Consider the following 15,160-nt stretch of genomic DNA (forward strand, 5'->3'; position numbering starts at 1 on the left):
TTCCAACCCACGCAAACAATTTTTTAAATAAATCTTCATATCTAGGACGAATATTTTGATGTATTAAAATTGTTTTGTTGAAAAGAAATTTTTGTATAATAAAAAAAAATGGTCGAATCAACAAAAGTAGTAACGACTCCTTCGACGCGTAATCATCTCATATTGTACTTTCTCTAACGAATCGTAGTAGGCGAAAGTCAAAAATAACCAAAAATTCAGGTTAGTCAGCTTCATGCACCGATGAATAAAAGAAAAATTAATAAAATAAAAAAGTAAAACTTAATAAATGAGAGTGTTCCACTTTAAAAAAATATACGTCTAAATCTCACAATGAGGATTTATAATAAATACAATGGATATAGTTTAATAAATTTATTTGTTAAAAGAAGAGAACTGGATGAAAGAATGTCTGTGAGAAGAGGTCTGTCAATTGAATAATAAGATTGATTTGGGTCAAAGTGCCGGATCTATCGCCCTGTGACCTCTTTTCAAAATCAAAAACGTCGCGAGAGAAATGTTTTTAAATCAATTCCAGACATCCAGACAACTGTTACCACTTTGGTACCTGAGGCTTGAGTTAGATTTCCAGAATTATTACAACTCCTTAGGGTGACTGTTTTAATGCGGAAAGGAATAACTTCAAATGGAATCATGTTGTCACTGTAAAATTTTATTATTTTTACAGAATCAATCTCATTACTTAAATATGATACCTCGTAGAAGCTGTTCTTTATTCTTTTTCCTACATTTCCGCTTCCTCTTTCTGATATTCATATCTCTTTTTAATCGAGTAGGTTTCTGAGTATTCCACAAAACTCTACCTTACCCAAAACTTTCTATCTGCTCATTGTCTATGATTATTCCACCGTACTCTCTTCAATCTTTCCATATATATTCTTCCTTTCGTAATCGTACAATGTTTTAATGTTGTATTAATCATTAATGACTTTCACTATAAGGTCTTCCAGCTAGTTTTTTTGTCAACTAGATCTTTTTAATGAAATTCTTTTTAAAATGACAATTAAAATTCAATAACAACGATGATATACTGACACATTACACATTAAATGTTGCAGTGACAATTAAGATGAAATTTATTTTTATGAACTTTGTGAATTGTACTCTTTGGAGTGACATTCAAGGCAACATATATTATTTTATACAATCAATTTCATTTTCTTTTAAATTGACGTATAAGGTAACGTTGTATATAAAATGCAACCTTATTTTTCAAGTTGTTTTGAAAGTAACTGAATTTGAAGACTTCAAAATTATCACTATGTTAACTATAATAGCAGCAGTGGCAGACATGCGTGTGTGGGGAAAGAAGAATGTAGAGGAATACTAAGAAGACTTAACTGGTCAACAGATAGATCTGTTATTTTGTTTACACTATATCGCAACATTCGAGCTTTTTCTTTCTTTTCATACCAACCACTTTTGTCTACGTATCAGTGTACGTCACCAGCTATTGCAAAGAACGGCAATACTAGGTTATATATCACTTAGATGCCCATTACTATCGTAGGAGTTAAGAGCTTGAGTTACTGTTGACTTTTGGTGTAATGGTTTAGAGGACTATTGCTTATTGTAGTCGATCGCCACTATGTTGATGATTTGATACAAATCACTTTAATGATTCAAAAAGGCGTGTACAAGTGAACATCAAACGAGTGGAATATGATGTGGAGGAGAATGTCAAGTTGTACGGGAGTTTATTCAGAAAATCCCCAAACACGTTATTAAATTTTTTCTGAGAATACCTACGTTATGTCTTTTAAGTATTAATTAATCATTTTTAATACATAACATATAAACTGTGGATACACATATTGATGGATCGGTACAAAATATAGGCACGTTTTGTTAAAAATAATCTGAAAAGTTTCCGACCTCATCCTGGAGATGTCAGCCTTTTTCAGTATAAGTTGGGAAATATACCTACGAATGTGTTGAGGGATTCTCACCAAAATTTCAGCCGTTTTGACAATTGTATGATTAAATGTATCATTAAATATTTGTTCTTCAAAGGCAATACACTTATGCAAATTAAAGAGAAGTTAAACACTTTATACGAAGATTCTGCACCATCATTTACGATCGTAAAATTTTGGGCAGCTGAAATATAATGTAGTGTATCAGCTTGACTGACGACGAGTGTTCGAAAAATTGCAACAAACAGCAATATCATTTGAAAACTGTACAGCCAAGAGAATTTCAAGTTTATTACTATAATTGACTATGGATAGTAAATTTTACCAAATTAATGGAGATTGTTGAAATAAGAATAAGCTTTTAATGACAGTGAGAATCATGTGAAGTGGATAAGTTATTTACCATAGCTATTCGTACAAAAGATTATACGACGATTTCTTTCTTGAAATTTCTTGGTTTGAATAGAATTAATATCGGTTAAATTATTACACAGCTGAGACAATGAACAATTATTCTGACATTACAATGATATACGAAGCAATAGACATCTACACAACTTGTATCTCTAGAATGCACTAGCGGGCACTATATTCTTCACATAACCTTTTGCTATGAACATTTTTAGAAATAGATAATAAATTCCAGTCTGTTTGTCTCGAACTATATTGTGAACGATTTGAAATAAAATGAAAACGATTGAGGTAGGTAAACTAAGAAGACAATGTATTATCCAGTGAGATTAAATGGAATAAAGGGAAATTGGAGATGGAATAAAATCAAAGCCTGCATCGATAGCACCTCACACTCTGGAACCACTCAATTGGAAAAGGTAGGATGCGGATTAGTGTTAACGAATATGACATTGTGTCCGTAACAAAGCATGTAAGTAAAACAATTATAAATTTTGTAAAGCAGTTAAGTAAAAACTCTATATGAGAAATCGAAAAGGAAAATGAAATTGCTATAGAATTTCCGGTAATAAAGAAACTTTGACAAGAATACATTTCTATTTAAAATATCAAAAAATCGAAGATTTAATTCTATAGGTTTTATTAATAACTGAAATTCTGTTTCTATAGGACAAACATATCAAAATTGATTACAAAGACATCAATTTTATAAAAAATAAAACTGCAACAAACCCAAACGTGATGAAATAATCAGAATTTTTTTGGAAATTGTCTCGTACGAATGAATAAAAGCAATTATATATTTTTTCTAATAATACAATAAATTTGAATATTCGTTCTGAATTAATATTATTTTATTATACTACTGACATCCCCCTTTTTCATTTGCATAATAATACAAACACTTTGTGTCCTTATTTATTAAGGATCAAGTTTTAATTTACGAATACTACTTTTTTCATGAGACCTTGATGCATTTTTTTCACAAATTTCTCGTTTTCGATCGATACTAATTTTTTGTATTCTAAAGGTTATTTAAATTTCCCATTTAACAGAACATTTTTGTCCACATTTTCTCTCATAAACATTTATCCCTCCCCAAAGTTGATTCATAACCTAAATACTCTAGTTTGGCTTTTAATTATTTAATTAATTTTTGTTAAATCTATGAGTAATAGATAATAAGTTTTATTTTCGTAACATATAAAACAAGTTTGAAACATAATACAAAGATTTGTTCGATACTCATCCAACTATATCTCTATATGAAAATATTTGAGAAAAATATTTATTGTGATGAAGGTCTAGTCCTTAGCTTCTTAAAAATATTTTGTTGGATAACATACATGACGTTTAATTAACGCATAGAAATTGTAGTTGCATTTTGATTGATTTATTTTCAACATGCAACAATGTTTCAGAAGTTTTGCTGGTTATGGTTGAAAGAAAATATTGTTAACATAAACTAATAACTGTCGACACAGTTAATGACCATAAATTCTCATTTACGCCCGAGTATTGATAGGCAAGTACCCATTATTTGCATTTTCTCGTTTCATTTAATCTCATCGGTCTTTGTACTTCATCAGATTTTACCTGATAGGTTTTTGTTTTTACCAGTTTTTATTAACTTAAAATACGTGGTCGTTTCAAAATTTGAATGAGAGCGCTATAAAATTTTCTAATTTTATAAAAACATGTATTAATTGGCGAAGCAAAAATTAAATAAATTTTTAATTATAACATAACTTTATTACAACATCGAGAGTTGTACAATTTTTCGTATTTACGGAATTACTGAATGGGGATTAGAATTTTAAAATAGAATATCATTTTTACAATTTATTTATGTAAACGATTAATAAAAGCGTATTATTTTTAGATTTTTTATTAAAGATAGGTTTGCATCTATATTTATACTGCAATTAAATGTTACTATAATTACAACAAAATATTTGCATTTATTCAGAGTAATTCTTTATCTTATTGTTCGTGCAATCGAATAAGAAATAATCATATCTTGTTTTGACTTTGTCTACAAAAAAGATCATCTAGAAAAAATACAAAAAAACCAACTGATGCAGTTTAATTTCAGCAACCTTGTTTTAAAATCACCGAAGAGATCTATTATCTATTCCAATCGAAAAATGAAAATCATAGATAATCAAAATCATTTTCTGCAACAAATATAGTACAATACTTGCTCACAAACAAATCAATTGAAAAAGTAAGATAAAAAGTTGACGAAACTACATATTGAACATCGAAATAAAAAGAAAGACAGCAATTGAAAAATTTTTATTTTGTATATAATTTTTTGAAACAATTATTTGTTTAGAGCTTGTCGTGGACGAAGATGCACACAATTATTATATATAATTAGCGACCTGAGCAGCATTTCAATGTATGTCTTAGCAAAGACAGAAATATGCATCGGTATTTTGAACCAAACCTCACATTATACGAAATATTCTCTTATATGTTTCCAATATTAGTCAGTATGTGCTGGAAGTAAGTGGAAAATTATAGGATCTTGATAATAATTGATATGTTGGTCGATTTAGAAGAATTATTGGACAATATGAGAAATGATAATTTGTATTTATTAGGAAAAATTATCAAAACACAACATTGGTTAAAAGTGGTTGTGTTGATCTTGATTCAAGATTGATTTTGGATATGGCCACAATTTATGAAACTGTCCAGGATTTTGTGAGATATGTTTTTGTCGGTTTTCTTTTGAAAAATTAGATTCGCCGAATTAAATAGAGTGGAAAATGTCGAATGCATATGAAACATTCCAGTTTTATTAGAACACTGGCATTGTACTGATTTTTGTTAATTTGGCAACATAATTTTTTCTCACATCATACGAATAACATACTTTTAAAACGTAAATAGGCCGAGAGAGGTTTTTATTTTTTAAAACAGGCCATTTTGTAGAGTGTAAGTTAGAGCTCTGTAGGAATATCAAAGTCACGTAACACAGAACTTTGGCACCCAAGGTTTATCTAGCTTGTACAGTAAAAACCGAAATATTCAACATAAGTCTCCTTTACAAGGTCTATTATATTTTTTGTTTTTACCACATTTACACTTTCTTAGTGATGAAATTATAATTTGAAAGACAAGATAAATATATATTATTAAAATGAACATTTAGTAAATGAAGCATAGTATTAATACATGACAATTACCCAGATTCACGTGTAAGCACTTCGATATTGTCAAATAACTTTCTCAGCTGTTCTGCATGGTTAGATATCTGAGAGTGGAGATCATGTGATGCTTCTAGGCGTGAAAAAGTGAGCAGAAACATGATCATTGCGGGAACAATTGATTTTATTAATATTAAACCGTTAATTTGCCAGAATATTCAAAAATCATCAATCATCATCATCAATATATTTGTAATATGCGTTGATAACTTTTTTTTAAGTTATGTAATCGTTTGCATACACGAATTTTGATGTTTTCAAAACATGAATAATTTAAATGTAACTGATTTAAAATATATGAAGTATTAAACATAAATGACAATTGTATCTGAAACATAATAGAATATGGATTGAAATAATTTACTATCTTTATCATCCATTGGCAAAAATTATATTGACTGGAATAAAGGAATATATAGGAATGTACATAGTTAATTCCATTATTCGTGCGAGAAACTAGGATAGTAAGGAAAGTTTTAATCATATTTTCGTATGAATTCATGATACCCCAAAACTTCTTTGGTTATTAAAAACCAAGAACATGATTACAACGAACTCTCAATGATCCCAATATTCATTTCTCAACATGAATTCAAAGTTCAAAGGCATTGTGGTATAGAAGAAGTAAATGTGGTTGTAAACGGGTTGATTGATTGATTGATAAATGGTTTATTAATTTTTTGGATTTTTTTTGATAAATTCTCGAAATTTATCTGATTTTACAGATAGACAGAAAATTTACAATGTGTTACCGAATAGGTGACATAACTCATATAAGGGATGGCAAATTCTTGATTCCTTTTTTTATTTTTTGAGGATTAGACCCGCTTGTAAAAGATTATTTCTAAAGGCCGCTTGACATGATGCAATACAATGCAAGACGCAATATTTCTTGATCAAAAGCATGCACAGATAATTGTTTCATTCAAAATCTGGTAATTGCAGCATTATCGATTTGGTGCCATTTTTAATACGTGCAAATTGCATTTCTAGGCAAAAGTTAGTTTTCGCGAAACAACCCACATGTTAATCAGGCTCCAACCTTAATGTCCACTTTGTTATGTTTATTTCTAAGCGGGTCACAATGAAATTAAATGAAATTTGACGTTAGGAATTTGTATAATTTACTTATGGAATTTTGACTTTGGAAAAAATTGCATGCAATTTCTTCTCAAGCTGTCTTAACGCAGTTGTTTAAAATCAAGTGTACCTTTTATCAAAAAATACCTTTTCTGTAAATTAATTATTTATCCAATCAGTAATCCTTTGAGTAGAAAGAGCAGGGAAACCGTCATGTTGAAAGATATGAATCTAATATTTAAAGGAAGTTCGTCAACAAATTTTTGTAGAATATATAAAATATACTGCCTTCTTGCTTATTGTGGTAAAAATAGTTTTGCCAGAAAAAATTATTAATAAATGAATATTCTATTTTGTAAAATTAACTTCCCTAAAGAAAACATTAATCGCCTTGCTTCGACACCCTCTTCCAAAATGTGATAAATTAGAACTTTGTACCGATAATTTCTTTTTTTTTTGAAAGCAGATCGCATCTACCACAGGGGTAGTTAGCGAAAGGAATTGAAGTGAATTATCGTTTAAATATTTGAAAAGATTTTTGATATTACAATTTTTGTCAAATGTTTGTTCTATAGTGTTATTAAGGTTATTGTCAATATGAGAAGGAGTCCAAAGAATTTCCACACAATTATTCATTTGTTGTAATTGTGATAATTCGAATTTAATTTGGAATGCTATTTAGTGTGTGGGATAAAGATGACTAAATATATGGATTTAGTTGAGAGAGTCTGTTATTATGAGGGATTTTTGAATATTTTTGGTTTTTATGTGAATGGGTGTCTACAGAATAGCGTATCTCCGGTACAGACGCTGCTTGTTTCAGGTAACTTAAATTAGAGTTTGCTGTTTGCTTCTTAAATTTTTTGTAAATGTGTTTCAATGAAATGCCGCTTCGATTTCTGAGTGACCTTTTGGATCTGCATCTATTGAACTAAAGTTTTATATCTATCGATCAATTTATGATCTTTATTATAAAGAACATTGATTTGGAAGGTAAATTAGAAATGTTTTTAGTAAAATCTGTTCGACGAAGAAGCTATAAAATGTTATTAATTGTATAGATTCCATCAATAAAATGAATATTTCAATATTTGAAGGTTGAATAATTATAATAACTCTAAGACGTGATCACCATTAATTATTTACTGACTAATAATATCAAATTTTAAGGATGATGGAATCGTTTTTTTATACTTATTTGTAATGTAATGTATTTTTTCGTTTATTTATAAAAAGGTCCAAATCACATCAGCAATTTATGAAGTGAAGTAATCATTTACTGTTAATAAAAGCTCAAAACATGTACATTAACTATTTTGTTTTCGTTATGAACAGTTATGAACGAGAAGCTGGATGGAGCTGAGTATTCAAAATATGAGAAACTTATATAGTTTTTATTCTGTATATTGCCAAAAGGTATACTGGTCCTTCTATGTAAAAGTAAATGGACTACGGCTACGGAACCATTCTAAATTATGATTTCATTGATAAAATTTTATCATATCTTATAAATAAAAATACTTATAGGCAGTCAATTAAAAAATATCAAAAAAGTTAAAAATAAGAACGGGAATTGTTGATAAAAAGTTATTTAGTGGAAAAGAACAAATTCCAACATAATTCATATAAAGTAAACGAAAATAATCAATTTTTTTTATACTAAGACTCGATATTAATGTATTTCCACAATGTTTTAAAGATTCGTAACAAATATAATGTGTCTTTTTCAAAACAATAAGTAACTGGTATGCCTTATGACAAATGACATACAAAAAGTTATCCGCTGATTCCGCTTCTAGGAATTTAGTTGTAAATTTCTAACAAAACAAACTTTTATTTGACAATTTCTAGCACATTTATATGGAAGAATCAAGTTTGTCACTTGCTGTAGGTATTATTTCTTATATTTGTTTACATAGCTCAACAAGTTTTAATGTTCCTGCATTGAATATCCTTGAATAGGTTTCTAAATGGTTCGAATTCAAAGTCAGGTAGGTAGTTTAACAAATTGAGAGCTTTTCAATTTGAACCGTCAAATCCTCGATAAGTATTTAATTCTGAATTATCTATCTATGTGCCATACTATCAATAGTATAAATTTTGGAAGATTATCAATTTAAAATATCCTGTCGTGTATTCGTATCATACTTATAATTCTTTTCAAATCAAAGAACGAGTTAAGATGTTGGTAAATTTCCAGTAAAACTCTTCTGCAGTAAACTGCTGAAATCTAAATTCATAACATCGACGCGCAGAGCCAAGAGAGGAAAGAAAAACGGTCAAATTACCAGCAAAGCTGCTGGAAATATGGGTTTTTCTGTTGCTGGTATCTCAGGTAAAGAGTTTGAGTATAGTTACCACATCTTGCGTATTTAATTTCGTTTGCGCCTGCACCATAACACCTTGTTGGTTTATATTTTATTTTTCACATAATTTGTAACTATTTTATAATTAGAAATTAGTACAAATCTTGAGAATAAATGATTTAATAAAATAATATAAAGGGTCTTAATTAATTTACAAAGCTAAATGTGAATATTATTGACGTATAATTGGAATGAAGAAGCGGAAAGAAGTGATTGATATTTGGTCTGAATCACGAATAGAGAACCATAAATACTACGATCCAGATATTCTGAAAATTTTTAACATATGAAGGTAAAGACATGTATTAGTTTTCGAACTATAGGTAAATACAGAAATATATTGTCACATGGAATATTTTATGATAAAAAAAATTGAAAATATGATTAGTGCCGTAATTTCCAGTATTTTCAAGAATGTAGACATTCTAATAATAGTGACAACAAATTTTTTTACATAATAAATATTGCATAAACTAGTCTGAAATAATTTTTAAAATTAAATAAAATATTATTAACGAGAAATTATTCATAGACGATATTTTTTAAAATCATTATAATTTCGAGTCATATTTATTCGGCAAACCTGCTTTAAGATTTTTCCCCTCATTCACCATATTCACCCGATCTGAAAATAATTTGTTGGACAGCGATTACAGACAAATGACAAGTTATTTTGCGAAAAGGAAAATTGGAAAAATTGGACGGTTTGAGATAATTGGAAACTAGCCGATTTCCTCAATTCCTAATATTCCTTTAATTGAAGAAAAAATGGTCACTGTTTCTTCTCCCTATTTGAGTTGAATCCGGAGAGACCAATGAGTATTAGACAGATTATTTTATGCTTAACTTGTCTACCATTGACTACATTATAGAATATGTCTATATTGCTATTGTCCATGTGATGAATAAAAAATATGCATAATTTCTTTTTAGTGTTTCATGTGCTTCTATAAGTAACGTTAAAGTAGTCGTAGCTCGCGAGAATTGAGTTTGTTTATAATTTATAATATATATTGAAATTATCCAGCTTCATCTTTATTACTGTTTTCAATTTCAACAACACATATAACAAAGAGAAAACAAACGCTTTGAAATTAACATGCTTATGGATATAGTGGGTAGGTTAGGTTAAAATTATATACAATGAAGCTACAGTTTTATTATTTTGGGAGAAGAGAAAAGTTGTTGTAAAGTGAAATTTTTAACAGAAGCTTGTTCACGTAGAAGCAAATACATTGATGCATTCAGCTTTTCTATAATATGTGCTTTAAATTGAGTTATACAAGGTGTTTCTAAAATCATGCCACAAAATTGAGGAGGTGATTGTTCGTATGAAATTACTTTCCTCAGACCACCCCTTTCGTAGATATCATCCTTAAAAAGTGGTGACTAAAATTAAGTTTAATTTTTTTTCTCTCTAAAATTTCAGCAATGCTAAAAAACTTGAAATTTCGTAATTTCGTGCACTCGCAAACGACTAATTACGGGTATTTTTCCCAATATTACTGTTACATTATATGAGGGTGAAATCAGCAACAGTTAGTTTATTCCATATCAAAACTTTTTATTAAGTTGAAGTTTCATAAAATAAAATTATAACTTAAAATCCTTGTTTTATTTATAAATTTTTTTTATGTAAAATAAAACCTGCAGAGAAGAAAAATAAACACCGTGATTTATAATTTTTTTGTAATAAATTAAGTGGAGAACAGTAAAGATGTAAAATGTAATTCGATTCCAACGGGTGCTACCTCCTTTTTAAATAATGTATTATTTACGGACGAGACACATTATTCAAGATTCATATATTTTCACAATAATCACGGATGGGCAGATGAGAATCCCCATCAAATTATAGAGTAACAATTACAAAACGATTTTTCAGTAAACGAATGGTTTGGTAATGTAGGTGATAACTTAATTGGACCTAATTTTCTGCCTCAGCCAATTAATGGGATTTCTTACACCAGTTTTTTCGAAAATGATCTGCCTGAACTGCTTGAAGACATGACACTTAAGATCTTACAAAACACGAGGTTCATTCACGATGGTGCTCCAGTACACCTCAGTCGGACTGCTGGGCAACATTAGATGCAGCATATCCCAACCGTTGGACAGGCCGAGGAGGTCCCTAACATTGGCCTCCTTGATCTCCAGAGTTGAATTCTTGTGATTTGAAGAATCGTATTGAAATAGCGGTGACACCATAAGAAATACACCTCAAATATTTGAACGTGTACGGAAATCCATGACACGTAGGCTACGTTCATGTATTTTGGCTAGAGATGGTTATTTCCAGCATTTATTATGAATCGTACTACGTTTACATCTTTACTATACCCCACTCAATTTATTAGAAAAATTATAAATTTGTGACCACCTTTTAAGGGTGATATTTCTGACAGAGGTAGGTTGAGAAACTTTTGCTATAGGAAAGACCCATCTTAAGTTCATACGAGCAACCACTTTCTGAATTTGGTTGCATGAATTTAGAAACACCTTGTATATTATGTACATTCAGCAGGAAATACTAATTTCAATGGAGCCTTTATGGGTCGCTGTCATTTTTTTGGATTATATTTGAAAATATACATGTAAGTATATTCTACTAGTAATAACTGAATTTAAAATTTACAAGAGCCATTATAGAATCAAAATATTCAAGATTTAAATCAAATTTTACAACAATTCGAATGAGCTCGTTCTTCTGGCATTTGCTGTATTTTTTAAATAGGTTCTAGGTCTAATAAATCTTCGAAAATATCCATGTTTTATTTTCAATTATTTATAATAATGATTATTTTGAAAAGTGAACTAGGTCAAATATATAATAATAAATATTCAACTTATTTGGCAAATAATTTTTGGTTCAAAATTAATTCTTTTGTCAAACTGTCCTTTTAAATTTGTAATTATATTTCTCAAAATTAACATTAAAAAATAATAAAATCCACGCATATTTTTAATAGTATTTTTTCTCATTACCACCTGATAGATAAGGTGAATAGTTTACGAATTTAAATACAAAAATAATCCAATGTATGTTTTATTTTTGTTTTCCATTATTATAAATAACTCATAGGCGACAAGAGCCTTGTGATTTTTGAACAAATATAATAAAGTTCGAAGTTTTTAACGAACACCTTGAACATTAACTACAACCAATTTATTGTATTTAAAAAATATTATTTAAAAAGTTTCAAAACTGATATATAGTTGAGAAACTTTTGGACTATTGATTGTAGACAAACATTGCTATTGATTGGCAATAAAATAGTGACTGACGAGAAATAATTAAAATTCATTAGTTGTTATATAAACGAAGTTAATTCTTATATTTCAAATTTTGACAAAAAAATTGAAAAATTCATAAATTATCAACACATAACTTGTAGAGTTCAGGCAGGCAAATGTACCAAGCTAAGTGAAATAAGTAATTGACATCTTTACATTATTCTCTGTGTACAATTCTGATAGAAAAAAACCAAATTGATTTTATAAATGCATGAAAAAATTATAAATTTCTAAAAAACAAACATATGTAACTTGTTTTGAATAAAGTGTATACAGTCTAAATTGTGTTAATTTGCATTTCTAACTATATTTCCTTTACTATTTCAAATGAAACTTGAACACTATTTTCTAAATTGTCAGAGATTTGTTTATGGGTGATTCCGTTCTAACTGTGATTTTTTGTATTCAAAATTTCAAGATTTTAAAATTTAACTTTTCTAACTTTTTTATGCATATTATTCATCTATTTTACTGTAAAAATAAAACTCTAAGAGGAATTTACTACAACTTCAAAGTATCACGAGCAAGACACAAATGTCGGATTTTGAGTTCCACGGTACTGACTCATTTATCCACGGTACTGACATGGTAACTTAAGATATTAAACAACAAGTGCATCAATTTTCCTCAGTTTGATCATAAACATTAGAATTTATAAGGTAATTAGTTTAAATCATTTGTTACGACAAAAAAAATTAATAATTTATCGGTAAATTCTAGGAATGGACATGACACGGTACTGACATGGTAACTTAAGATATTAAACAATTAAAAGATTATTAATTAATGACTAGTACAAAAAAACAATACAGGACATTGAATATCACAGTTAGAACGGAATCACCCTTATACTGATATTTGGCCAAACAATATTCTCATTCTGATTCTATATAAATTGATACTAAATGTAATTCTGTTTAGTGTGGGTTTGTGTTAGTACCTCTTGTAGAGACGATCTTTTAAGCATTGTTTACAGACATTCCTTAAGCTAACTTAGCTACATATCGCATTTTTGTTAGTTTTCAAATTTCAGTTTGTGATATCATTGTTGCTTGGCTCGGCTAGCATGGGATTTGAAGCATATCGGTCTAGTTTTAATGACAAAAACCGTATCGCTCTCATGACCAATGAAATTTAATTGAAACTACCCTAATTATCCTAAAAATAATCCAATTTTACTTGCATTACCATCAAAATTACTCTGTATTACCTTATTTTTGAAATTAAAATAATCAAATGCCGCTTTTTTGATTCTCACTTTCATTTGATTCGTCAAATTTTAAAGACTCATTTTAAAACTAGAACTGATTTGACAATTTTTCTCTAATTTTGACAAAATATGTACTACATACACTTTGCTGTGTTATATAGTTTAATTATAGCTTTTCTCAATTCATAATAACTATATCATTGAATTTTTTTATATAAGTTTGCTAAATTTTTACATGATCTTCACGTTTTTCGAAATTTCTTTTCTTAAACTTTTTTGCTATTGAGTTGAATTCAATTTCAAGCTGATTCCAATTTATGGAGATGCCTTTAATATATCCTCTATCTATCAACAATGCCGCAAATTTGAGCCATTACTACATGTTAAACAGGAGAAAAATATTTTTTCTCTAACGACTTTTTTTGATCGTCACTATATTAATAACAAATTTTTTGAGCCTTGAAATCTAAGAACTCGTTAAAAACAATGTGATTCAATTCATACGTGATTTATATATTTTAAAATCACCAATTTTGGAATTTAAATTGAAAAATAATTGTCGATCTTCTACTTACTATAGGTTAATTGTGACTATAATTTGTATATATAATTATAAATCGCTGATGTTGAACGATTCGTTTTAAAACAAGTATAAGTACTAACCCTAATTCCATCCCAGGAACCAATAAAAACACAGTAAATCCAATGAAAATAATCCAAATTAAATAGAAAAACACACAAAAAAATTCACACCACAAAAAAATCACCAATTATCCACACTAGTCACGAAAATAATTTCTATTGTTCACTGGTAACAAATATCCAAGAGAATTTCAACAATCACCAAAGAAAAAGTGAATTTCATGTCATAACACAAATTATTCTTTAATTCATGTTCTTAAGTTTACAAAAATGTCAAAAATTCGCATCATTCGAACACGCGTTCCGGTATCTCGTTGCCCTAACGCACCGCGAGTTGCATTTGTTTTGGATGTGAAGTAACGGTAAGTCAGGTCAACCGGGGTATGTGTATGAAACGCGATGTGAGACAACTGAGCGCGTTGCTATGTTTCGCGTTTCCTAAGCTTGCTTAGCTAAGTCGATCTAAACACTCCGCGAAAGCGCGCGACCAGAGACGAATGCAAGGTTGCTGTAGTACGCAATGTTGTCAAGTCATCGGGAGGTTAAATTTGATAGATCGCGTATTGAAGGTTCATGACTTCAGTTGCTTGATATATTTTATTTAATGGGCTTACACTATAATTGATTACGGGTTATTATTGGAAAATTATAAATTGATTACACCTTTATTAAAATATTCATGATAGCTGAAATGGATGCGTTGACTCGTTTTTATGGACAAGATCGTCAACAATTTAAAATACAGTGCAAAACATTGAATAATAAGCAGTTTAACGAATATTGTCTAGTGTGATTTTAATAAAAAATACACTAAAAGGAAAATCAAAGTAAATATCATTCAAGGTAATGACCGTCCGTTAAAACCACTACCAATAATATGTCACTATAAAATAGGTAAGCCTTAGACGACAATTTTTTAGCAGTGTATTAAAAAAAAGGAAAAATGTTGTTACATCAAGTTCTTTGCCTTAGTTATTAGCATTTCTGTACCCTTTTTTTAGGGGT

At 29.1% G+C, this 15,160-nt stretch overlaps 1 protein-coding gene across 2 annotated transcripts in view; it reads right to left on the reverse strand.

The window, feature by feature from the left end:
• The window catches only part of LOC130899640 (ecdysone-induced protein 74EF), a 293,099-nt gene extending 278,471 nt beyond the window's left edge, over nucleotides 1-14,628 (reverse strand). For both annotated transcript variants that reach the window (XM_057809716.1, XM_057809715.1), the window contains exon 1: nucleotides 14,177-14,628. The gene's annotated coding sequence lies outside the window, so the exon portion shown is untranslated. The remainder of the gene's footprint in view (nucleotides 1-14,176) is intronic.
• Nucleotides 14,629-15,160: the final 532 nt, after the last annotated feature.

Source organism: Diorhabda carinulata, chromosome 11, assembly GCF_026250575.1.
Source record: "Diorhabda carinulata isolate Delta chromosome 11, icDioCari1.1, whole genome shotgun sequence".
Lineage (NCBI taxonomy): Eukaryota > Metazoa > Arthropoda > Insecta > Coleoptera > Chrysomelidae > Diorhabda > Diorhabda carinulata.